Below are 23669 nucleotides of genomic sequence, written 5' to 3' on the forward strand. Positions count from 1 at the left end.
TTCTGCCTGATCTGAAGTCACCTCAAAGAGAAATCTCGTGAAAACACAAAGAACCCCAAAGGGAACATTGTGGGTAAGATAAGAGGAAAGAGATCCACAGCCTGTTCCTACTATGCCATGTTAATCTTGGTGCAAAAATTATTCCCATATGTCTCAAACTCCAGGAGACTCTGAAAACATCAAGGCAGAGCATAGCGACAGGCACTGAAAATCTCATTGCTCCATAATCTGACCACGCATTGCATTTGTGATGCGAAACTCATCATGTTAGTCATCACTTTCCACATTCTGAGGTCTTTGACCTCCGCTTCTGGGAAAGTAAACGATGTTGTATGGAATATTTCATCTGTTTAGGGTAATACAAAGGGTGTTATTTGCATAAGGTTGTCATCCTGGGTTTAGCTTTGTAACAAAACATCGCGAGAATTCTCAAGGTGTTGCCTTGCCGCACTGGCCTTTTCCTCCACAGCACTGGGGCTGGTCTTCTAGGGATGAGGCGGAATTGTTGGCCTGCAAGGTAGACAACCACTACTTAGAATGAAGGCCTCTCTTCCAGGAAGATCTGGTCTCTTGAGAATCTCTTCTTTGAGTGTTGCTGTTTGCTATTGCTTTCGTTTTGTTTTGTGTCTTTTGCTCATTTGGAAGTGCTGGGAATGGAAGCTGGAGCCTCACACATGCTAGGCAGGAACTCTACCACTGAGCTGCATCCCAGCCCACTGCTGCTGTTGTTTTAATCTTCTTAATGTTTTACTTTTGAAGACTCCCCAGAGCATTTTCATTAGTTGTTTTCGTTTTTGTCTTTTGCATACTAGAGATGCCACACCTGCTGTTGGCTTTTTATTTTTGTGCTTGTTCTTTTAACTATTAATTATCTGAAAGAGTCCCCCCTCCTTTTATTCCTTTTCTTTCTGTGAATGGTGCTTATGTGTGAGCAGATGTGTAAACAGATGAAATACTCATACAGTTTCCTTGTGGCATTGTTCCATTTCGCAGAGCCCCCTGCTTGGTCCGCCTGAGTATGCCAGTCCTGATCATTCAACATCCGCCCTCAGCCGCTGACACCAGCTCACCTCTTCCATTCTGCTGTACCCTGTGCTATGTGTGCACTCCCACCTATGCATGGGTGTGGCCATGGGCATATGCACACATAGGGATTTAGTCTTCATTTCAATTAATGGCATGCAAGATTCCGCCTCCAAGCAGGCATGGTGGCACATGCCTGTAATCCCAGCACTCAGGAGGCCAAGGCAGGAGTTTTGCTATGAGTTTGAGGACAGCCAAGTGAGTTAAAGGCCAGCCTGAACTGCATAGCAGAACCCTGTCTCAAAAAAGACAAAATAAATAAATAAAATCAAAGATTCTCCCACCACTCCTCCTGCCCTACAGTGTGCACAGACTGTCATTTATCCAGCATGGTCTGTGGATAATTCTTTAGCCCATTACTGATGCTCTCACTAGATGAACACTGAAGACCAAGTTAGCAACAGCAGTGCAGGAGTTGGGGTTATTTCCAGTAGCAGTAGCCACTGGCATCATAGAGACACATGGGCATTTGTAGCATGACGTGACCTATTGGTAGTGCAATAGCTATGAATGGTTTTTAATCATTGGCAAAAGAATACTCACTCTTCAACAAAAATAAGTGACCGAATCTGCATGTTGATTCTGTAATGGTAAATGGGATGCTATTTCTCTGTACTAGTATTTCAGCTTTATGTGGGGAAGTTACAGTTCTCTTGCAAATACAATCAACCCTTAATGACCTAGGTATTGATTATCCTGGGTGTAGCTCACCTGGATTTTCTTCCTATATCTTTTGGCCTCAGCATCACAGTCAGAAGGTAAGGAGATAGGATTCTAATGCCATGCCTTTTTGTAGCTTATTTGCAAGTTTGGTAGTGGAGGAGGTTTAATTATCTACTCAGAATGGACTGGGGGTGTAACTTAGCTCACTTGCCTAGCAAGCATGAAGCTCTGCCCAGCAAGGTTAAGCTGGATTCCTGGTACCCCCCCCAAAAAAAAGGGAAAAAAGACCAAGACCCTTCCCCCAAACAAGCAAAAATTCCCAATGGGCTACATGTAAAAACTATTAATTATGGTAACTTCACTCCAAAAGTTAACTGTCTTAATTCTGCCTACTTTTAGAAGGCTGGCCCAGTGGCAGAGCCCGTCCTATAATCCTTCTGATGATACAGTGGCAGGTCAAAGCACCCTAATATTCCCCAAGCCACCTACACACTTGAATTAGAAATACAGAGCCACCCTCTCATCGCTTAAGCCATATTATAGCTTCATGTACTGTAACGTCAGGGATGTACTGTGATACTTTAAGCCACTAGTCTCAGTGGAATTTGAGGACATGGCATCAGTTGGTAAATTATACCAGACTAGAAGCTCACTCCTCCTTAGATTGAAGTCCAAATAAAAATCTGCAACTTTGGATTAAAGGCCACATACCTATATGATCATCATCAATAAATTGTCATAGTGTTTATGAGCTGTTCTTGCCATCTTCAAAATATATAACTTCATGACATCATATCTATAGAAATGCTTAATGCAATCCAAAAGAACAAGAGGGGGCCAACCCTGAGTCGCCACTGACCGTCTGACCTCAGCAGGCTCCAGTGGTCTGACAACCTCAGAAATTAGGAGCTGTAGACTGCACAGGAGAATAAGTTCTAAAATGCTGAGCAAGTTCAAGTTCTTGTGATTATTAGAGGCCAAGAAGGAATGTCATTGAAGAAATAATGACTTCATGATATTTGAGGACTTCCTCCTTACATTTTCAGCAATTTTCTGTGAATAATTCATGGAAAAGAGCAAAATTAGGGATACAAACCTCACGACGAATAAAAATCTCAATCTGGATCCACATCTTTGGATCTCATACCCCAATCTCTCGGTACTTAAAATGGAGGTAATATTAATTAATATTCTTAATTATGAAGTATTCAATAGAGGGGAAAAAATGAAATCACTGTTGTCACCAACAGCAGCCTAGACTGACCAGCTAGGACACTTTGCTGCTACATTTGAATGCAGTCCATAATTACCAGAAAGTAATTATGACATATCAGATGGGCTGAAAGATTGGCACGTAGGGAGGAATATGGGATTGGCACGCAGTTCCAGAACCTTCCTCCTCCTCCAGAATGTAATTCTGAAGACAGTGCACCCTCAATCAGGAATCAGTGTTTCCTCTCAGAGCAAATGGCCTTGTCATGAGCACAGGACCCCATCTGAGACTGTGAAGTCATTGCGCTACCACTAGGTTATTACTCTTTTACTGCTTTTAAAAACTAAAATGTGTCCCCAGTTTTATACAGTCATTCTACTTCTTGGAAAGTTGCTAGAACCAGATTGAGAATCCCTTGGCAGTCATTTTTTTGTCCCTGTTGACTGTGGAGTTTGATTTCAGTACCTTAGACAGCTACCTGGTGACTTCCGGATAGGCCTGGGACAGCCCCTTCTCTCCCCCTGCAGTCAGTCGGCTTGATGACACCCTGGATGGTATCCCTTCTTCCTCCACCGCCTCCAGAGTAAATGTGTGGGAAACGGGGTCCCTTGCACCACTAAGAAAGTAATATTAAAGGGATAGCAATATTAACTGTCTGCCTGTGGTTGTAGGAAGACTTGTGCCAGACTGCATGAGTAGAGATTAACTTTACGCTCCTGTCGGACAAGTAATATGTAGATTCTTTCAGAAATAGACCACAGCTTCTTAGAAAGTATGCAGTCCAAAGGTATATAGAAATATATAGGTAGAGGAAAATATAACTGTGATGTTTTTGTCTTATGCTATTACTGGAAATACCTACACATGAACTGGAGCTCCCTCTGAATGAAACCATTGTCAAATCTTCAACATGTGACCTCCAACCCTAGGTGCCAAGTGCCCAGCGACAGTTGTTTACACACCTGAGACACGTATTCTGGTAGCTGTGATCTTGGGCCTGGACCTACAGAAGAGATGTCGTGACCAACCAACCAAGCTGGTGGAGAAAAAGCACAAAATTCAACACCAACCTATAGTTAGGACCCCAAAGAGATGCTGATATTTCTGGCCAAAAACCAACCAAACAAACAAAACCAACAGTATGAATCTGATTGGATAAGCTAACATCCAGCTCACCACAAGAAAGACAGGGAATAAGCTACATTCCCAAGCTGTATTTGGTCTTTAAATCTCAAACAGGACAGATCCACCTGCGTCAGATGTGGGTTTTGGTGGTTCAACAACTCAGTTTTGGTCCCAGGCTCTCCACTTGCCACAAGAGAACAAGGAAGTGACAGGATACGAACGGAGGAAACATTTCCATGGCAGACTCAGAGACTGAAGTGTTTATATTCCAGTTCGGATGAGCTTCAATACGAATTTGCATCTTGCCTCTGTGCTGCTTGCTATTTTTTAATGATAGGAGAAAGCATAACAGTTTATTTTAAATATGAAATATATTGCTATATTATAAAATATATTATAACTTTCAATTGACATTTTGTATTAAACTAGTCTTTAGCAGGTCCAGTGTCAGCCTGCTCTCCCAACTGTTTCTGAGTACACATCACTGTCAGAGGTGGCCTGACACCTGGCCCAGGGTCCCTATCCCACAGCTATGCTCTCAGTCTCCAAGAGCTGGCTATTAGTGATGAAAAAGAAAATGTTATTACAAGGTTGGGAGACCAATTCTACCCTACATTCTATCAAGCCATTTCAGAAGAGATTTTTAGAAGCCATCCCTCATTTGTGGCTCTGTGTAGCCAGCTTAATAAAAGGGCAGATTCTTTCCATATAAATGCAACAGCTCCACCCCATTCCATTCCGTAAATGACATCTCTAACTCAGCCAACAAGTTTTCCTTTCCAATGTTGGCATTGAGTATAAGGAAGGGTCCTGATTTCCTGTAATTCAAAGTACAGTACTTGAAATTCTAAGCATTAGGCTTTTCTCTTTGGAAGAGTAAGGGCAGGATCACCATTCCCTTCAGGGAAGGCTTGGGGACAGCCCCACATGAAGATGCGCTTTTCTGAGCTGGCAGCATCCCAGAGGGAGCAGGGTGGCTGAATGTTTATCACCGAATGCAGAGCCCAGCTCCCAAGGGAATGATGGGAGGAGGGGCAGGATGCACACAGTGGAGCCAGGCTTCCTTTTCTGCTACTTTACCTTCTCTGGGAAGCAATCATTTCAGTTGAGATGGTTCCTTGATAGCAAAATCAAGCGACTCCTCAAAGCTACTCCCTTCCTTCTCCTTGTGGTGGCTGAGACACACATGTAGATCTTCCCTCTTCTCTCCTTTGGATGACCATGGTCCTATCTCTGGAAGAAAAGGGTGTGCTTGTTAAGAACAAAGGTTCCCTAGAGTCACTGAGCATCCTTCCAGGGAGGGCCCTCACTTGCTCTTATCACTTTGTATGGTATTATATAGGTGCAAACAAAGTAGTGTCACAGTAGATTTAACTGAGCCCTTGTGGTCTAACATTCATACAGATGTACAGAATGCAAAGCAGGTTACCTCCTGGGAGAAAGGCTGGAACCCTCTTGCATTTCAAAGTATTTCAGTTTTGAGCTTCAATTTTCATTCTCTCTCTCTCTTTCTCTCTCTCTCTCTTCTCTCTCTCTCTCTCTCTCTCTCTCTCTCTCTCTCTCTCTCTCTCTCTCTGTGTTATTTTGAGACACAGTCTTGCTATACACTTCAGACTGGCCTTGAACTCAGTAATGTAGTCCAGCCTGGCCTCAAATTAAAGATGAGCTTCCTGCTTCAGCCTCCCAAATGCTGAGATCATAGGCATGTGCCACTATGCTGGGATCTTTGAGCTTCAGTTCTCTTACTCATTGTAAGAGTCAAGGCTTGGGTCACTGTGACATTAATTATGCCATCTGAAAAAGAAAGATCTAAATGCCTGGTTGCAGTCTGCTTGAGTAGCTCAGTTCTGTCTTGTGCATAGGCCATATTCTATGAAGCAAAGTTCTTCCGGCATCTGTTTCCCTCAGTTATACGCTAGGTTGAGCTCCATTAAAGCCATCAGAACTCCAGGGTACCTGTGTTCAGCAGGCTCCTTACTCACTGGGTAATGGAAATGAGCTAATTCTCAATTTATAATTGACTGATGAAATGTACTGGTGGAATCGATTTGTTTCTTAATACTTTTCGGCTACTAAACAGAACTCTCTTTTGGCTTTTCTTCCTAGCACTTTCAGGCTAAGAAGTTTACCTTTATAGACAGCAAAGATATTCTGACCTTTCCCAAAAAGTTGTTATTCATCTAGAACCTATGAAGCCAAGACAGAAGCAGACTTGGGAAAGCAGACCTCTGCTCGGTAACCCAAGTGCATTGCTAGGTGATAATCCTTGCTCCCCGATGTGTGGCCTGTAGACTCCAGCATTGGCGTCCCCTGGAAGCTTGCTAGCAATGCAGAAGCCAAGACCCCATGCCAAATGGACTTAATTAGAACTGGCATTTCAACAAATCCCTGGGTGATCTCTGCAGTGTCTCTGTTGAGACCCTGCAAAGAAAACCAACTTCATTGATTAGAAAATTAAACTAATTCTTCCTTGAGCCTCATTTACCAAATTATTTGATGGTGGAAAAGTCCTGTTGGTCATAGGGATCGAGATGAATGTATCTTACAATTCTGTTTGAGGTCATACAGCATGGAGGATGTATATGAAAAATAGTGAAGGCAATACAGGCAGTCTTATTCTACTTTACAAAGCACTCCCTACACAGTCCTGAGCCACGGCAAAGTCCCTTTCTAGGTTTTTCATTTTAGCCACTGTGAGTAGGGCCATCAGGAGGCAGAGCCTGAGGGGCCAGTCCCCTGGATGGAAGGCCACACAGTCTCTACTTGAAATAATGCAAAAATAGGTGTGTTCCTGATCTCTGGGTTCCTTCTCTGATCCACTCAGTGCTCCACCAGTGAGAACCCTCAAGGAACTAGTTGAAGAAATCAATCTGAACATCCAAAAACATTCCTAATCTTTTCTTAAGCCTATTCCTTTATTCATCACACCAGCCAAGATGGGAAAGAAAGATGTGAATTCTGATGTTGGCATTGTGAATCGATATGTACCCAGAAACAGTGATGTTCTAAATTAATGGCTTTAACCTGTTCATTGTAAAAAGTGCCTTGGACTTCAATCTAAAGAGGTCAGTATAAATATGTATGTGTGTGTGACATGTATGTAGGCAAATATTTACATATTCATACATACAGAGGTGCACACACGTATACCTGCACATTCATACATAATATACATAAATATATAAATGCTTCATAATATATCATATTGCTATTCATAGCTCCATTTCTTGTCTGGTCCTATGTTTATTTGTTTAGTGAGATCTTTACATAGAGAGGTTCTATTCAGGACATCGATGTATTTTTTGTTTGTTTTTTACTTTTTATTAAAAAGGTAAAGGATATTAAAAAAAAACAAAAACAAAAAGTCAAGTGCCTGAAGGTTTTGAATGGAGTTGTGGTAAATTTTCTCATGTCACCAAAGAAGAAACTGATCTTTCCTTTGTGAAACATTTTTTTAGTTTCAGTGACTTTGTTTTCTTTGATGGAAGTGTATAAAAATGGGTAAAGAGATTTTGTGACTGTTGGTAGAATCCATTCCTGTGGTCCGCATAAGGCAACAGCAAAAAGTTTGCCCAGCCAAGCACCGATTTCCTTCCCACCTGAGCATCAGAGGGGCCTGGCCTTAATAGGTAGTTGTGGCTTGGTTGCTGCTGGTAGTGCATTCCTTACTAAGACACTGCAGATGACGTGCTGGTGGGGGGCTTCTGATCACCTTAAAAGTGGCTACCTTCAGTGACATACATAGGAGGAGAACTGGTGGAAGTCATGCTCCTGAGCTAGGTGGGAGCCTGCCCTGGAAAGCTGGCAGGGGGCCCAAGTGAACTCTGCAGTGATGTCATCGCCTGTGCGAATCAGCCCTTCTCTGTGTTAGCCACATGTCTCCTCTTTCAGTTGTATGACACCTCATCACAAACCACCTCTCCCTGGCTAGGAGCATCCAAAGCTCCAGGGAATCGCTACGTTTCCATTACTCTGCTCATGAGCTTAAGGATGCATTATCTACTTTTTCAAACCAATTCAGTCTAGCTGGCCCTCTGCCCCTGTGGCAAGACACCCACAGTAGCCAGGGGTAAACCCGAGAGGTTATGGCCTTGTGACACTGTCACTCAAAGAGACACTGCACCATGCTGGGGAACCAGAAAGACAACGATCCCCCTGCTGTCCGCAGACTGCAGGCACATTTGTGGAGTTGGCGTTGGCGAGGCCCAGAAGCTGAGGGATGAAAGGAAGTCCCCTAAATTGAGACTTGTAAACTCTCACTTTCATCCCTGTGTTTTTCTGAGCTCTAGATAAACACTAGTAACAATAATGCAATTTAGGTGCTTTTGGAAAGAATATCTAATACTTGGGACTTTTTCCATGTTGGTAGACCTAAAAAATATTTTCAAAAAATATATCAAGCTGTATTTCTCCTATGACTCTTTCCTGAAGCTCTCTTCCAAAAATTCCTTATGAATAAATATCTTTACCAACTCAATGGTTATTAAATAATCATAATTTACACTTGCAAACAGTAACACCTTTCATCTAAAGACCTCAAAAGTCAATTGATGAGTTGCCACCCTATAAGGTAAATGACAAGTATTTATCCCATTATTCCAGGGGGGAAACTGGGCCATAGAAAATCAAGTAGCAAAATACAACTCAGCACACTTGGGGAGCGAACAGGAACTTGGGGGCTGGAAGTCCACTGGGGTCACTAGTGGATGGGGGAGATCCTGGCTGTGTGTTGATCTTGTGTGTGCTGGCCAGGCCTAGGGCATGTGGTTCAGGAGCACACTCTGATCTGTGGGGTTGGGGTATGTGCATGAGACTGCATTTTTCTCTGTGTGAAGAACTAGGAGTGGGACACTGAAAAGGCTCAGTCTGTGGCCTTCCCTACTCCTGCTTCCTGAGCAGAAGCTGGAGAGGGCGGACCTCTGCACATCTTGGTAAGTACCAGGACCATATCATGGCACTGAATAAAAACAAGAGGAGACTGGCCTAACACCCAAACCTGGAAATTCAGGAAGCTGATTCCCTTTCATCCTATCTTCTTCCTCCCTTGCATCTCCAGTTGTGTTAAAGGTGGCCTGTGCCTGCTTCCTCCTGTACAACCTACCTGGATGTGATGTCTTTCTTTGGCCTTGGTTCTGGAAGAGGATTGGGGGAGGGCCATGCTAGCATTTTTCACCCTGAAGAACAAGTCAAAAATTTAAAATAACCCTGGGGGTAGGGGCTAGAAAGATAGTTAGGCAGTCTAAGCACCTGCCTAGCAAGCACAAGAACCCAGGTTCGATGCCCAGTTCCACATGCCATGCTAGCCCCAGAACCCTGTACCAAATAAAATAACACTGGGGCCAGAGACATAGCTTAGGGGCACAGTGCTGCCTGGCAAGCACAAGGTCCTGAGTTCAATTCCTGATACCAAAAAATCAGTCAATCAATCAATCAATCAATCAATCACACTGTCATGGTAGCAGGAATAACATTAAGCCTAACAGAAAAATAGGGCAACCTGCCATTATACCCATTTCTTAAGTATGCTAAATAATCAAATAAAACCCAATCTCCTATTTTAAAGAAAATGTGACCCATTATTGCATTTTTAAGAAAATAGGACATTAGAATGCAAGGGTGGGCCCTGTTCTTCAAAATGGGCAATTCTGTGCAATTCAGAATCCTGGCACGCTGGGTCGGAGCGCCCCCTGCAGGTCAACAGAAACAGGCAGCGCTTCCTCGAGCATCCTGGAACAGACGTTTGTGTCGGTCAAAAGCGACAAGGCCCTGGCCCTGAATAGGGACCCAGAGGAGAAAGGTGGTCTCCACCTGTAACACCATTGCCTTACATGTAGGACCTAAGGTCCAAGAGAAACGACTTGCCCGAAAGCACACAGGGAACTGGAGGCAGAAAGCAGACTGGTACCCTTGGGAACCATCCCCGCAGTGTGGAAAACCCAGGTCCACCCAAAGCCCCGCGCTCAGCCCAGAGGCACCCTCACTGTTGATTTTGCAAATGTTAGGCTAAGAAGACCCCTGCTTCCCAACACTTACAGACTTGCACACACACACACATGCGTGCACACACACACACTACCTAGTCCCATAAGAAAACTAAGATGTACACATTTTGACTGGTTAAATCAATTCATGCCATGTATTTTTATTCCAGAGGTGTCGGTCATTTTCAAAGTTATCTGCTTTTAGTTTAAAAGGTTTAGCACTAATACTTGCAAAGCTACAAGAAGCCCTACTGGTTAGAAAACACTAAATTAGGTTATTAAAATGATGCAATTTTATATCTAGCATTACAGTGGATTATGCTAATGGTGGTCAAGGTTATTAATCTTCATTGCAGTTACAGCTGCAAATAGTATGGAAAGATTAGCCAAAATTAACTTAATCTTTTTGCAGCTTGAATTTGAAATTTACACTTTATTGTTTCTGGAGACACGTTACACTTAATAACATCTCTTAAAATGCACCCCTGTCCCCTGGAAAAACAGCAGTGGAAAAAATGCAGGCACTATGCTACCACTGCCTACGGGCAATTTCCTCTTGACTTAGGTAAGACTGCTTCTCAAATCTGTTCTGCCTCCTACTTTCAAACACTGGGATATCACTTAAAAGCAATCAAGTATTTCTCAAGAAAGAACACAGAGAGCAACGGGGCACCCACACCGCAGTCACTCATCAAGGGAAATGTCAGATCTGTGCGCTTGTAAGATGTGACTCAGGCGCCCTTTCTTGCAAACACCCTCCTCACCTCCCACCTCTTGGAATGAGAAGGTAGCTACATAGCTCAGCCTGAGCTCTGGAATTAGGAATCCTGGCAAATTTACTCGTAGGGTTTTCTAGAGAAGTTCTCTAAGAATAACAGCATGCTGCTTGCTTGACTTGCAAATTTGGGACCACAGGACCCTTTTCGATTTTAGTTCAAATGAGAAACTGTTCACTGGGCACAGTACACACTTTGCCAAGAGGAGCACTTTCTTGGGAGACACAGTGTGAAAAAAATATAAAAGATATCTATCCAGTAGCCCTACAAGCCCTACAACATTCACCTCCCAATTCTCTGGGCAGTGGTACACAGGTGTGTGTGTGTGTGTGTGTGTGTGTGTGTGTGTGTGTGTGAATTCCCTCTTCTGTCTGTCCTGTGAAGTGTTCTTGTTCATGGTGGGTTGTGGCAGTTTTAAGACAACCTGACCCCTTCATCACTCACCCATGAGAGGGGCACATGGCCAGGCCAACAACAGCAAACAGGTCCCAGAGACCACGGCTCAAGCTGGAGCTGCCAGAAAAAGTGTGTGGGAAGGATGTGGCAAGGACCACTGTAGCCATTTTGTTTCATGAGTAGAGAGGATGGGGTTGACAGAGGGCCCCTCTGTAGATCATAAGGGTGTAGCCAAGACCCACCCCAGGCCCCTAGGAGAGACAGAATTGAGGAACATGCACCAAATATATATATATATATATATATATATATATATATATATTTTTTTTTTTTTAAAATAATATATAGGGGCTGGGGAGATAGCTTGGTGGTCTAAGTGCCTGCCTGGCAAGCACAAGGACCTGGGTTCAATCCCTGGAACCAAATGCCACTCCAGCCCCAGAACCCCAGGTGTGCCACCAAAACTAGGTGTGATGGCACATGCCTATAATCATGGTGTGGGGGAGGCTGAGACAGGAAGATCACTATGAGTCTGAGCTGCGTAGTGAGACACTGTACCAAATAAAATATATAAATAATAAATGATATGTAAATATGTGAATATATATATATGGTTTCTGACACAGAGAACCCTGAATCTGTGGTACTTCCCTCAGTGATAGGAGCATATTTTACTCTTGGGTTGGACTTGTGCCTGATTTCCAACACAGAGCTCCTAAATTTCTCATAACCTCCTGGGGGACAGCAGTGTCTTCTGTTGTGACGAGCTGACTCTTGCTGGGCATGTGGATAGCTTCAGGATGCGGAGTTCTCACACAAAGATCCAGTCATAATTAGATGCTAGAACATTCGTCTCCATCCCAACCTTGGGGAAGAGGCAAAGACAGATACTGAGTTAGTAGCTGACCATGCCTACATGAGGAGACCCCCATTAAACCTCAAAGGACGGGTTCAGGAGGGCATCTAGCATGGTGGCCCCATCCACATGCCACAGAGCTGGGACACTCAGTTTCATTGGATAGGAACTCATGCACTTGGTATCCTTCAGAACGTCACTGTAGTCAACTCCTCACCTGTCTGTCCGTCATATCCCTTATAGTATCCTTTACAATAAGCCAAGAAACATGAATTCTTGAGCCCTAGTGGCCATCCTAGTGAAGTGTTTAAAGTCTGTAGTCCCGCCTACTCAGAAGGCTGAGGCAGGACAATTGCTTAAGCTCAGGAGTTTGAAAATAGCCTGGGAAACATAGTGAGACCCCTCCTCTCAAAAAAATTAATAATTACATAAAAAAAAGAAAAGGATCAAACCTGAGGAAAGAGTTGTGGGAACCCCTGACTTGTAACTGGACAGTCAGAAGTAAGGTTTCGGACTGTTGTCCACCATGTGAAATCGGGGTGTCTTGTGTGAGGGGAGCCCTTAAGTTGTGGGGTCTGTGCTAACCCCAAGTAGTGTCATAATGAATTAATATGTCAAATATCTAGGTGGTGTCTAGAGAATGAAATTAGTTGGTGGTGTTGGAAAGCACATTCCTTGGTGACATCCTTAGAATCAGTGACTCTCCTGGAGGCCATTTCGAGTTGAATTTCTATCACATCCAGTGTAACGGGTCTCGGAGGATTAGAGCCAAACTTCAAGGCTGGCCCAGTCTCCAGGGGGGTAGACACATCTGATACTTTAAAAATTTAAAACATAAAAATGAAATAAGACAACACAACTGGAGGCATGGAAACTGACTCTGGAGTGTACCAAGACCTCTAGGGTGGGGAGGGTGATGGAGGAAAAAGAACCCTGGAATGAGAGTCTGTTGGGTGAACTAACTAGGCTTAAATGAAAAGCCTAAAGCAGGCATGATCTGAAAAGTGATCAAGGACCCTAGCGTTTGTCCCAGGCCATTACTGCTGCTATAACAAGATACCAACAACTGTAATGTGTAACACATAGACATTCACTGGCCCACGGTCTTGGAGGCTGGGAGACCCACGATTAAGGTGTGGGCTCCTGTCAAGGGCCGGACGCAGGCCTTGTGCTCATCATGCAGCAGTGAGGCCCAAAGCTCTTCATTAGGGCAGCCTTAATCCACTGCGAGGGCAGGGTCCTCAGGCCCTCGGCTCTGCCCCGCAGCCGGCCTCCCTACATGGATGTAACGCGGGTGAGATCCAGCATGTGCTCCTGTAGGACACATTCAAACTGCCACAAGGGCGCTTGGAAGGAAGGTAAGTATTGTAAGTACAGAGTTTGATCAATAAATTCTAGAGTAATTAACAACATAATCGAAGCACAGCCTATAACTTCCAAACTAGTAGAGGTTTAAACAATAAGAAAAACAGCTTCAAAGAAAGCAAGATAGGAAGGGGAAAATCACAGACAAGTTGGAACCAATTGAAAGAACAAAACAAAATGGTGTCCATATACCTAAATATTTCAATAATGACAGTGAAATTTGTAGGCAGCATGCAAAATAAAATAATTGTCAGGCCAAATGTTTTAGGTTTTTTTTTTTTTTTTAATGATGTAAATTATCCAAATACATGCTCTTTTCAAAAACTACATCTAAAACTAAGATGCAGAGAAACTGGCCAGGCCTGATGGCTTACCCCCGCAGCCTAGGGCTCTCTAGCTGAGGCAGGAGGACTGAAAGTCTGAGCTCAGCCCAGGTAACAGTATTTTAGTGAGATTTGCTCTCAAAATTAAAACAAAAATTGCAAAGGACTTGGCATGTTGCTCAGTGTGTAGGCCCTGGGTTCAATCTACAGTACCAGCAAAAAGAAGAGAAAGGAAAGGACAGGACAGATTTTAACAACATACAGATATGTTCTCCTCAAAAGAGTATAGCTAGTCAGGTGTGGTGTCACATGCCCATGGCTAAAGCACTTGAGAGGCTGAAGCAGGAGGATCCTTTTGAGTTTTAGACTTTATCTGGGATAAAGTAAGCTCAAAAAAAAAAAAATGGGGGCTGGTGAGATGGCTCAGTGGAATAAGTGCTTCCCTGGCAAACTCAAGGGCCTGAGTTCAATCCCTGGTTCCAAGAAAAAAAAAAAAAAAAAACTGAAGAAAAAATCCTACATTAAAAAAGACTAAGTTCACCAAGAAAATACAACAATTCTACATTTATATAATACCATTTACTAAATGTCATCAAAATATATACTGTAGGAAACACTTCCTGGACCTCGTCTCAGTCCAAGAAGCCAATATTTACAATCCCAAAGTTACGTTATTGGAATCCCATCAAGTTGATTCCAATCTACCACTTACAATGCTACCCACAGCGAAAATAAAGACACTAAGTTATATTTTCAATCATCGGGGAGTCAAGGGGCTCTAAGTCCAGCCACGAAGATGGCTTTCCGGAACCGAGAGAGCGACCCAGGGCCTCACCCTGTTTTTATTCAGTGGGGGAGTGGCTTGAGGAGGAGTGACTGAGCATTGTGGGAAGTAGGTGATCATTGTGAGCTGGGCTAGGTGGGTGGCCTACACGTACCTAAGGCCAGTTGATACACAGAAGTCCTAGCCAGCTCTGTACATGGGAAATAGGGTCAGGCTCAGCCAAAATGGAGACAGTCGCTCTTCTTTCAAGGAGAGCTGCTCAGGTGGTCCTCCACAGTACACAGCAGCTATTTTATAAGACAACAAAGTAGAGAAATTCACAATCACACTAGGATAGCTCTCTGGGTAAAAATCAAGCACACAAAAAATCTGAAAGGATGTAGGAAATTTGGATAACATAATCATTATAAAATCTATAGTACACTTTTCCAGGAAACATGGAATATAATCAATTAATGCATCTTAGAGTCAGTTCAACAAAATTTAAAGGAATGGTACCATACAAACAAAATTCCCCAGCTATAAAATGATATATACGAGCTGGGGAGATAGGTCGGCAGTCTAAGCGCCTGCCTGGCAAGTGCAAGGACCCGGGTTCGATCCCCAGTACCACATGCCATGCTGGCCACCCAGTCATGGAACCACCCAGGCACGGTGGTGCACAGCTGTAATCCCAGCACTGGAGAGGCTGAGACAGGAGGGTCACTATGAGTCTGAGCTATGTGGCGAGACCCTGTACCAAATTAATAAAAAAATTTTTAAAATGATATATACTAAAAATCAGTACAACAAAACATTATAACTCAAAAAATCCTTTTAAAATTAACAATTCATGAATCAAAGAATAAATCATAATGCATAATAAATCAAAATATATTAAACAAAACGTTAATGAAAATTCTACATTTCAAAATGACTTAGATGACACTTTAGGACATGCTAGAGAGTAACATAATGGTTCCAAAGAAAATAGAATTGGCAAATAAGGGCAAAGGCAAGAACAGAAATAATTACATATTAGAGAAAATTTTTAAAGAGTTGGTCTTAGTAAGCCCTCAACCATCCTAGTGGAATGGATTAGTCAATAGCAGGACTGAACAAGATGTAGAAGGAAAGAGAGCTGAGAAAGAAGGTAAAGAAAAACAAATACAAAAATAACAATGGTTAGGATTATAAAGACATTTATTTTTCTAAATTCATCTGAAAACTTAACCAAGGCGATTCAAACTCCAAACAGGTGTGTGTGTGTGTGTGTGTGTGTGTGTGTGTGTGTGTACAAAGCTTACATCCAAACAGAAGATGCCTTGACATTTATGAAGAATAGCAAAGTAGAGGGTCTTGCCTTACTGTACATCAAGAACGTTTGCCTACTAAGCCTGGTAATTCCAGCACTCTAGAAGACTGAGGAAGGAGGATCAAAAGTTCAGGCTCAGCCCAAGGGACAGATGAATATTATGCACCAGAGAAAATAAAGTAAATGACCCATAAGCCATGCACATCAGCTAGTCAGCTAGTGCTAGAAGAAGAAATAGGCTGAGGAAGAATGATGCTGTATGCTCCGGTGAGATAACCTTCTAAACCAGGCAAAACTGAAACAGCACACTGCTTAAAGATGCTTCGTACCTTGGTGTGACATGAGGGACAGAGGAGGTAGGTTGGGGACAAACACCCAAGAAACTCTAATCACCTGACAGTGTCCTGGCTCTCTGTTCCAGTGGACGGTACCCGGATATTCACTTCATTCTCCTTCAACCTGTACAGAGATCTGTTTACTCTTTTGTATGTTTGACTTTGCCCAGTCTCCGGGCAAGCAGGCAAAGCAGAAAGGACACCCCTTCTGTGGAGGGGCCCGTATGTGTGTATGTGTGCACATGTGTGCATGCATGTGGTGCTGAGGATTGAACCCAGGACCTTCACACTGAGCTATATCCCTAGCCCTTTTTATTTATTTTATTTTATTTTATTGGCTGAACCGGGCATTGAACTCAGGCCCTTGGCCTTGCCAGGGAAGAGCTTTTTCCACTGAGCTATCTCCCTGGTCCCTTATTTTTTATTTTGAGACAGGCTTACTAAGTTGCCCAGACTGAGCTCAGACTCATGATCTTCCTGCCTCAGCCTACCAAAATATTGAAATGATAGGTGTATGCTACCACACCCAACTCAGGTTAGATATAGGAAGACAAAAGCCCTGCCCAGACATGAAATCCACACATCTTCAGAAGAAGCAGAGATTTATCACTAGAACACTTTGACCTTGAGAAGAACAACCCAAAAACTGAAGAGGAGGCACATACTCCTTACACATTCCTACAGAGAATAAGAGTCCCGCTAGGATGATCTTACTGAACCAAACAGCCAAGTACTCAATAGCTGGACTTAGAGCCCACTAGACCAGGATTCATACCCTGACTGGTACTTTTTGGCTAGTAAGCCCCTTTTAGGAAAAAACTCAACCTCAGGGGCCAGGGAGATAGCTCAGTAGAATAAGTGCTTTCCTGGCAAGCTCAAGGTCCTGAGTTCAATCACCAGTATCACCAAAAAAAAAAAAAAAAAAAAAAAAAAAAAAAAAAACACTTCAACCTCAGTTGCCACATCTGCAAAATGGGAATGCTAAGTTATTATGATCCCTGGCATACCTGGGGAGACTGAAGGCCATAACGTGGCTGGGAGCTTGCCCAGCCGACTTGCAGCTGTGTGTTTGCCAGGAAGGAGCTCACTGTCTCCCACGGTGCCCCTTCTCAGCCCCGGGGCTCATGCTCTGGTCACCGCTCGACCTCCCTCCCGCTGATGCCCACGTGTTAAGCGTGGAGGGCTGGGAAACCAAAACGCACTGGAAATCCCAGGGCCACACATCGAGAAGGCGGCTCGCTTTCCACCAGGCCTGTGCACATCCTGCCGCAGCAGTCGTGACAACCCCTGCAATCCTCAAGGACGCGCGAGCACTGAAAATCCGGCCTCCGGATCTGATTTTACTGAGATCGTGTTTCCCAAAGAGGCACTCAAAGGAATCGCACAGACTGCTCAGGAAAGGGAGGGAGGCCGCGGTGGCCTGCCACTTCCCTCTGCCTCCCACCGCACCCTGTCACCACAGGCAGGAACCGTGTCAGGCCCCTGTGCCCTTCTGCTGAAAAAATATTCCTTTTTCCTCCTTTTTCTCACCAAGTAAGGAAAGTCGTCAAAATAACAGCCACTTCACAGCGCATCCAATTTTCAAAACTCTACTAGTCTCTTCTCTCACAGAAAGCAGAGGGAGCTTCTGGCTGAATTCATTAGAATTTGCGATCTTCCTCTTCCTGCTAGTGTTCATTTGCCTTCAGTGTCAAAAGTCTTGGAATTTAAAAATATAAATTAAAAAAAAAATCTAGAGTTCAAATGAGGCTCTACCCTGCCCTGAAGAATCTCGGTGGGCTCTCCCTGTCTGCAGGAGAAAGTCCAAATTTCTTGGCATCACTTCTCAGCCCCAAGTCACCTGCCCAGGCTACTCCCCTCTCCCTCTCCCTCCCCCTCCCCTCTCCCTCTCCTCCACCCTCCTTCTCGCTTCAGTTGTGTGTGTCCTTGCACACGTAGCAACTGGGTTTTATGAAGCTGTTTCACACTCTTTGAGTCCTTATGGCTAAGTGCAAGCTGTTCTTCCACTTGAACAGCAATCTGAAAAGCTCGGCATCTTTCAAGGTTCACCTCTGTAAAGCCCTTCCCAGCTCACTCCGAGGATCTCAGCTACCGTTTATGTGCACACTCACCAGTTCCCAACCAGCATATCAAAATCACCCAGGGAGTGCTCCCGAAACGCATATTCCCAGGTCTCCTTCCAGAAGTCTACGAAGTCAGAATCTCCAGGTGAAACAGCCTGCCCCACAGGCTCACAGGTGACCCTGAGACACAGAGCGGAGACACTGCGCTGGCTGCAGAGCAGACTCTGGGTGTGAAGCCCAGCTCTGCTGCTAGTCAGCTGCTGGCCTGGCCTTCGGCAGGTCTCTCAACCTCTTCTGCACGTCTACACAGCAGGAGTGCAGGGAGAGCAGAAGTGTCTGCTTCCTGGAGTTGCCATGAGTTTTAAACCAGTTACTAGAGGAAGAGTGCCTGGCCCACAGTACATGCTTACTTAGTAAATGTGGGCTGCTATTCTTGTCTCTGTAGCACTCATTTCAAATAACCTTGAAATATTTTGCAATGTGATATCTGAAGCTCAGAGATATAAGGTAGAACTGGACATGCATCCAGATGTGCCTAATCTCAGAGCCTTCATCAAGTCTAGATAGATAGATAGATAGATAGATAGAATATATTTCCTTTCTATTTGTCTTTTAATATGATAAGCTATTTCCAAATCTATGAAAGTAGATAGTGTCATAGTATCTTAGTTCAGGCTGCTTTAGCAAAAATATCATAGACTGGGTGGTTTAAACAACAGATGTGTTTCTCATCATTCTAGAGGCTGGGGAGTCCAAGGTTCCCACCAAAGATCCTTTCTTCTGGATTGTGAATAGCTGCCTTCTTGCTTTACCCTGGAGGAGAGGGGGAAGGGGGAAGAGAAAGGGGAGGTGGAGGAGAACAATAAGCGGTGATCTCTTTCATATCTCTTATTATAAGGCCACTAATCCCACTCGTGAGGGCTCCATCCTTGTGGCCCAGCTCACTCTCAGAAGCTCCATCCCCAGATACCATGACACTGGGGATTAGTCTCAACCTGTGAGTAGGGGGTAGGGAGCCAATGTTCAGACTTAACAAAGTATTTTATTGATGTTTTTATTCAAATTTACCTCCTGGAGCAGGTATGGTGGTACACGCCTGTAATCCCAGCATGTGGGAGGCTGAAGTGGGAGGATATTGTTCTGAGTTCAAGGCCAACCTGGCCCACGAAGTGAGTAGGCCAGCCTGAACTGCATTGTGAGATGCTGTCTCAAAAATACATATATATATTTTTACCTTTTTGACAGAACACTGGGATTCCTATTTGCTGATACTATATAATGAATAGAAATTTAAAACACAGCTATCATGGCTTTAAGAATGTTTGCCTGTTTGTTTGTTTGTTTGCTTGCTTGATCATTTGTTTGAAAGCATCTGTGCCAAGTGTGCGCACTGTGGGCCCTTCCCCCACCCAGGGTGCATAGATGGCCAAGGTCACAGCGAAGTACCTGGATTCAGAAAGAGGACTCGTTCTCTGAAGGGTGGAAGTCAGGTGAGCACAGCTCCCACTGGCTGAGAGAGCAGTCGTGGCCTCCACGGGGGGCTCCAGACAGAGCCCAAGTCCCCATGCTACCTAGCCCCAGTATGCTCTGTGCTGCAGGGATCTGAGCTAGAGCTCAGCTACTGGTGAAAAGGGAAGGACTAGGCTCCAGCTCACCCACCAGCGGGTTCCCAACCTCCAGACCACTAAGTTGCCTTCTTCAGAGTTATTTTTTTGCTTTGTCTGGTGCTATCCTTCGGATCTTGAATGTCCCCCAGAGACCTGTGTGCTGAAGGCTCAGTCCCCAAACCATGATGCAACTGGGACATAGTGGAACCTTTGGGAGCTGGGACTGAGACGAAGTTAAGTCACTGGGGACACAGAGGGAGGAAGTTAGGTCATTGGGGACATGATGGGAGGAAGTTAGGTCGCTGATATTGGGCCTTAGCACCCTAACCCCATGCCATTTGTCACAAGGAGAGCAACTTCCTCTGCATGCACTCCTACCACGATTTTCTGTGCCGCCACAGGCCTTGATGCCAAGCAACCACAGACTGAAACCTGTAAAACCCTTTCAGCTGACTTTCTCAGGTTATTTTGCTATAGTAATGCAAAGCCAACTAACACATGTGATAAAAACTTTTCTGTGTCTGGTCCTTCTTTTACAACATTCTGTTCCCTCTGCGCCTCCATTGTCCCTGCAGTCTCGCACCCTTTAGCAGTAGGGGTGTACACTTACAAGGACAAACAGGCTAAGGCCCAGCCCTTACCTACAGCACTACAGGTAAGCCGGGAGGCATGGAGGAGGCTGGGTGGCTGCACGATGCTCCTCGGGTCCCGGGCCTCGAAGTGCAGTGTGGTCCACACTTCTTATTCCCAGTGCTCTGCCAGGCGAACCCACTGCTAAGGGGACCACCTGCCCCCCAGACGAGCTACTTCTCTTTAAAAGCCTGGTTATAATCACTTCCAAGGAAGAAGATGACTGGAAACTCTCAAGTCTGGGGCAGGCTCTGGACATTGAGCACATTTCTCTTTGGAGAGAGCCACTCCAGGTAGCAGGTGAGACCCATCTGGGCCTAGAAGTGGCTAGCAAGGCTGAGATCCTCTCAATGTAAAGGACCCCCCAACCTACACATCTATCTCCCTCCCCCCACCCCAGCCTCTTTGGCTGCAATTGAAAGCCCAGGGTGAGTGAGCTCGTTCAGTTTGCACCAACAGGTGTGGAGACTGCAGAGGAGAGACAGGAGCAGGCAGAAACCTGGCCAAAGGGAAGAAGCATTTGATTCAGCCAGGCCGGAAACTGTGGTTGTCTCTTTATTCCGTTCTCCTCCATGTCCTACCGCTTCTTCACAAACACTTAGAATAAAATCCATCCTTGCTGTTGACAGATCAGGCTTAATTTTTTATATAAGATGGGGGGGGATATTATGTTGGAGGAAAGTGGTGCCTGGGTAACAAATATAGAACAGATCTTCATTGTCTCCCAGGCTGACACAAGGGGGACTCGGCGATTGCTGTGGCCTGCAGCCAAATCATTAACTCTCTGATTCACTGCTAGAGAAAGCCCACCGCTTTGATTTTCTTATTTATTGCCATAGCCGAACTGTGTCCTCTCTCCATGGGCAACTTAATGGACTTCATAATTACTTACTTCTGCTTTATTTTCACATTGTATTCCAGGTTCAGGCTTGGCCTTTGGTGACTGAAATACCTATCACGTCAATATTTTATTTCCAAAGACATTTTGATTTTAAACGAATGACACAAACGATCATGCCCCTCCCCCCCGCACACAAGTACACCTGGTTATTCCAGCGTGCCAATTTTCTTCATTACTTTCAAACCAGAGGAACTGTGAAGATGAACTATTATTGCTTAACTCTTAAAAAGTAAAAGCATCGTACTGGTGCTGGGCATTGTTTTGTACATTTTGGAACCAAATGATCCAGAGATTATTCAGTTGGTTCTTCAAGAAAAGTCAGTAGGTGGAGGAAGGGTTCAGAGTCTGACTGACAGGGTTTGCCCTTGTATCCCTTTGCTCACTGGGTGAATTGTTATGCAACTTGCTTAAGCTTTTGGTTTTTTGTGTGATGCGAAGAGTTCACTCTGAGCCACATGCACACACCTGAAGTGTTTTACCCCTGAGCTACGCCCCCATCCCTAAGCTACTTCCGCTTTGGAAACTCAATTTTCTCATCTGCAAAATGCAGATGGTGACACCTCTGTCAAAGGGCTGCTGCTAAGTATGAAATAAATGATGGTTTAAAGCAGTTACTGTTCAAAGCAGTATTAGCAGGCCTCAACCTAGGTAGGTTTATCAGCAACACCTGAAATACACATAAGCAGGCCCCAACCTAGGTAGGTCTATCAAAAGCCTGAGGATGAGACCTGGAGTTTGTGTTTTAAAAATTGTTTTCAATCATTTATTTAGTTATTTGTTTGGTACAGGGTCTGGCTAAGCAGCTCAGACTCATAATGATCCTCTTGTTTCAGACTCCCCAGCACAGGGATTACAGAGTGCATCATCACGTCCGGTTTTGGGGCCCATATGGTGCTTCTGGGGTTCAGGAACCAGCACGGTATGTGGTGCCAGGGATTGAACTCAGGACCTTGTGATTCCCAGGTAGGCACTTAGACTGCTGACTCGGAGCTAACTCCCTAACCCCAGAGTCTGTGTTTTAACCTATCCCTCCAGCAAACTGGCGGCTAAACCAAGGTTGAAAAGCCCCGGCTTAAAGCACAGAGCAAATGGCAGGTGCTCAAGAGTTTTTTCTTCCTCATTGTCTTTATATAACTCCAGTAACCCTTTGCCTCTAGCAACTTGCACATGAAATGAGCTGAGCCGGCAGTATCGGCCTGCCTGCCCGCTGTGGCTACCATGAATCTGGACTGGAGAGGGTGGGTGCTGACGGCCCCAATCTACCCTGGGATTCACCCCCAAAGGTGTCATCGTCCACGAAGCACACTGAAGAGGCCCCGGGCAGATGACCCCAGGCATCATTTTATACCGATTTCCTCGGAGGATGAGTCCTGAGCCCTGTTTTCATTTCAGGGAAAACCGGGTCTTTCTAATTCCCAGAGCTGGGACCCAGTGGGGCCTGAGCCATGACTAAATGCTGCCATCCTGTGGACAGAATGCGACAATGCCTGGCTCCCAGGCCACCCAAGCGGCGCTGTCTGGGCGGCTGCAACACACGAGGCCCAACCAGGCCAGGCAGGGGTGAAGGCGCAGCCGCCGAGGGCCTGGCCGGAGCATCCCGTGCCCAGCTTGGTACTGCCGACTTGAACAGAGTCCTGGGGAGAGGGTGCTGGCTCTCAAGAGCTGAAAAGACAACTAAAATACACAATCTGTTCTCTGAAGGCTGCAGAGAATTCACAAACTATTAATAAATTTCCACAGAACAGCAAATACATGGATTTTTTAAATGAGAAACTGATTATAAAGAGTGATTTTTAAAAATGCTATGCAGAGGCTCAGTTTTTAATTATAGTCTCCTAACAAAGAAAACATGGAATAGATTCATTTCCTTCTCTGTAACAGATGCTCTACGAGAGCTCCCATTGATAAATTAGTGCTCTCCTCTGTATGTGCCCATGCTGTGTGACTTCATACTCTGGGAGGACACCTCTCTGTAACAGAGAATGCCATCTTTGAGCAAGTGAAATTAGCTGAGTTTTATATACACCTGACTCAGTCTTTCAGAAAATTAAAAAAAAAAAGAAATTACCCCCCTACTATTACAAATTGATAAATAACAGAGCATATCAAAAAGACACAGGGAACACCTTTGTGGAATGAAATGTTGTTCAGTTGCAGAATTGAAAATAAACCAATGAGGGCTGGTGAGATGGCTCAGTGGTCTAAAGCACCTACTTAGAACAAGCTTAGCAAAGCACAGGGACTGCGGTTCAATCCCCCAGCACCACATGCCAG

Source organism: Octodon degus, unplaced genomic scaffold (assembly GCF_000260255.1).
Source record: "Octodon degus isolate 3935 unplaced genomic scaffold, OctDeg1.0 scaffold00032, whole genome shotgun sequence".
NCBI classification, from domain to species: Eukaryota; Metazoa; Chordata; class Mammalia; order Rodentia; family Octodontidae; genus Octodon; species Octodon degus.